This window comes from Lathyrus oleraceus, chromosome 3 (assembly GCF_024323335.1).
Source record: "Lathyrus oleraceus cultivar Zhongwan6 chromosome 3, CAAS_Psat_ZW6_1.0, whole genome shotgun sequence".
NCBI lineage: Eukaryota > Viridiplantae > Streptophyta > Magnoliopsida > Fabales > Fabaceae > Lathyrus > Lathyrus oleraceus.
In genome coordinates, this window is record NC_066581.1 from 102,033,484 (window position 1) to 102,037,694 (window position 4,211).

Here is a 4,211-nt window from a genome sequence, read left to right on the forward strand (position 1 = left end):
AAATGCAAAGAAATGGAGAATTGGACTTAGTTTCTAGGACTTTTCCTATGCAAAGAAATGGAGAATTGGACTTAGATTCTAGGACCTTCCTTGTGCAAAGTTGGAGTAAAAGGATCTTAATGATGAAGATGGATTAGAAGGACAAAATCTCTAAACTCACTCTTGTCCATTCTTGTTTTACTTCATGGAACTTTTGATGTGTGTGCTTTTGTGCTAGGGGATGCTTTGAGCTTAATTGGAGGACCATTGCCATGTTCATCCAAGTGGAAGATACAAGATACATTGAAGATCTCCTAGGAGACTTGTTTGATTGCTTATGCCTTGTGGTTGCTTATTCCAAAGGATGGGAGCTACTTGGATCATCAGTATGATCTCAAGAGAGGAACTCCTTGCGTGGTTTTGTTCTCTTTCCCCTCACCTCTTGTATGTTTAGGATTTAGCCCTTCTTCTTCTTCTCTCCACTCTAACCCAAGTCAAAACTCTTTGTGCAAACATTTAACCAGTGTTTTAAACATTTGAAACCTAAGCCTTATGCTTTTGATTTTCAAACTTTCTTTTCATAACACTTATTTTGAATTGAACTTTCAAGTCAACTTTGACCATTTTTGTATATACTTCTAATTGGTATATATAACCCATTCAAATGTCTTTTGTGGTTCCAATGGACACTTTCTTAATCCAAATCTTTCATAACCTTTAGCTATTAGGTTTGAGTTATCCTTGTGGTAGATGTAATACTCACCTATATCCTTAGTGATGGACAATAAGTCTTCCATGCTTATTATAGGGTTAACCCCTCACTAGCATGTTGAAGTTATCCTCACATGGTGGATTTGTGGTTTGGTTGAGTTTTCTCCCTTTGATAACAAAAGACCTTAAGGCTTTTTGACCAATCAATTCACCAACTTGTTTTGAGATTTTTACCCCGAACTACGAGGTTTTGATCCTAATCTTTTTTTAAGATGGTACGTAGGCAATGGGTTTATCCATCCAAACACAAAATGTAAATAAACTTGTATATTCTCTTCTCATCTCTTCAATCATGTTTGCACAAACAAATTTTCACAAAACAACAACCTTTGCAACAAGTATGAAAAGGGTTCCCTAGGAGTACCTAGGATGTTTTTGGTGCCTAACACCTTCCCATTGCATAACCAACCCCCTTACCCAAATCTCTGTTTCTTTTACTAGTTTTTTGTTAAAACTATTAGGTTTTTGTTCGCTTTCTAACCATTCCTTTGGATAAATAGAAGTGTGGTGGCAACTCGACTTGTATGATTTACCTTGGATTTAGTCAATATCTCTAATGGTAACGAATACCCCGCTACAGGAAGCGATTGCACGATGCTTTTTCGAATGAGGGGAAAAAAAGTCTGAACCCCAATGATTGGCAATGATTGCCTCTTATATAGCTTGATCCAAGAGGGCAATTTGGAGAATTGGATCTGAAGTTAAATCTGAATCGTCCAGCTGGCATCTAAGTGAAGGTGAGCTTAAAGTTATTAAATCACGTGGGATTTGCCACAAGTTCAATTCTCTAATCCATTTGCTTCTAATTCTTTGATCCAACTGCGGATACCTGTTATTGAACCAACTGATTTGTATTCAATAACTGGATTGTTGCTTGAATGACCACTGATTTGAATTGGACTGTTATTTGGGTGATTGCTGATTTGAATTTTGCAGGACACATGCTGTCATGGAATTGTTATTGCACACCGTCTGCTTTACACTACAGAGGTCAAGCCAAGGACTGCAAAGGTTAGGCTTTAAAGCCTTATTGCAGGTTCCATCTGTGTTGAAATGGTCTTGCTGCAAGCATCGTGTTTCCATCTAATGACAGGGCTTTGTTTTATTGCCTCCACTTTTTCCCACTGATACAAGTATTTGAATCCTCCATTTGCATTTGATAAAGAGGTGTCTGTATAGTCAGATAAGGTTGTGTTGTAAATTCAAATCACAGGAGCAAGCGTTTGAATTCTCCATGTGCAAGCTGATAAAGCTTATGGTAGCTGAACATATCAATTTCATCCCCAAAGTTGGTCCATAACTCAGCTTTGATGGACTTGTCACTGTTAACGATACCAATCACTTCTACAAAAGTTGTAAGAGGAGATGGTAAGGGTGAATCAGGTGATACTTTTACAATAATCTGCTTCTCATCTGGTGATTTTCCAATGACAACTAACCCTCAGATCGCACGAATTGTATCACTGTACGAACCCTTCTTCCAACACAACAGGGTAACAGTTCCACATTGACAAAGACGGCAGGGCTTAATGAATCCATATTCAGATTGATTCAATTGCAATCTGCAATGCGAATTGGTTTATTTTCCTGTTGACTATGAAGTAGCTTTCTCCATTGCTCTTTGCATTTATGATTTACTTTAACATTTCTAGGAATTTTGGTCAATTCAACATCTGATGTTGTATCTGAATTCAAGTGAACCCTCTTTGATAATTCTGAAACCTTTGGAGCGCAATCGGCATAGCAGGTCTGCAGTAGGCTTGTGAAATGGTTTGTTGCAGGTTTGTGAAATGATTTGTTGCAGGTTTATTAATTTGTGTGTTTTGGTTTGGTGCAAAGTATTGACAATGTTTTTTATTGTGTTACAGGATTGGCTCCTGTTGGACGTTGCAGATGCTGCTGCACAATTCAACCATGCTGCTGGATGTTGCTGCACAATTCAACCATGCTGCTGGATGTTGCTGCACAATTCAACCATGTTGCTGGATGTTTGAACTCGGGTTCTGCTCGTGAAGCACAAGGGGTTTGCAACCAATGTCCCAACCTCCACAATCACACGATCCCCCAGTTTTCCATTGATGGATCAACAATGAAGGTTCACCTTTGTTTGGTGAACCATGTACACCACCTGGAAGTATAACTGTAGTGCTAACCGAGATATCGTTTTCTCCTGACCTGCACAAGCATATTCCGTCTGCCAAGCACTTCTTCTCATGCAAATTATAATCACTATGAATCCGTTCATTGTTCAACTTTTCACACAATGTCTCAATGACAATAGCAGCAAGCTCCATGCTCGGTATGAACTTTGGGGGTCCTTGATCCGTTTGATTGACATCAACATCCAATAGGACATATTCTTTAATCATGCACTGTCTCTTGGAGTTCTGATTGATTGCTTCAGTGATTTTGGAGGTAGAAGATTTCATCTGAGCTACGAGATGGTATGCATAGCCACAACTTTTTCTTTATTTCCAAAGACTCATCCATCCACCACTCTTTTTCTTAATTTCATTCACCAAGTAGAATGTAAAACAGCAGCCTAAATTATTCTTCTTCTGTGATGCTAAACTATTCTTTGTAGCAGCATAAATCTTTCTATCGTCATTGAGCATAAACTTAAACAAAGGCATGCCATTTGTTACTGTAAGCTGCAAGAGACCTTGAATTGATGATACCTTGCTCTTATCATCCTGAATTGGATTCTTTAATTGCAGGTCCTAACTCTACTTGACGGTGTGCCAACTGGTTTCCTTGTAGGCTGTTGCAGGATGATGACAGGATTTGTGGCATTGAGGATTATTCAACATGATTGTTTGTATTCCCATTGCGTTGTCGCACATTGCCCATTATTGATATCATGGTATTGCTGGCTTGTAGGTAGCTTGGTACTCATGCACTTGATTCAAGGATTATAATGTGCGAAGGGTCGAGTGGTGATTGGGGCAAACGGCATAGCAGGTCTGTATCAGGTAACAACTCTTGTCACTCTACAACTAACTGCAGCCTGGTCTTGCACAGTATGCTAGCTCTGATATGTCTACTACTTCCTTTTCACCCGAAAGTTTTCCTTCTCTCTCAGCTTTTGATGCTGGAAGATATTCAACTTCATAGCTGTATCGCGGTAAGCATAAGAACTTGAGAAATCCGACAACAAGATACCGCAGTGAGCCAAAGCGCTTCTGATATTTTTTCAGAAAGTTCCAGCACATCACTAACAAAACCATAATATGAGACTGTTAATCCAAAGTGAATTTTATTATTCTGAATCCACTCAACAGTAAAGACATCTGTAGCGGTAAGGCCCCCTTCACAATAGCCATTGCCGCAGAAATCGGATCTCTAACTCCTAGAACAGTCCATACCAGTGAGTTATTAGAACCAGCTGGTATAATTCCAATAGGTATAGATATTCCTTCCTTTTGATTGTCTCTACTAAGGAGACCATTAAAAACCTCATT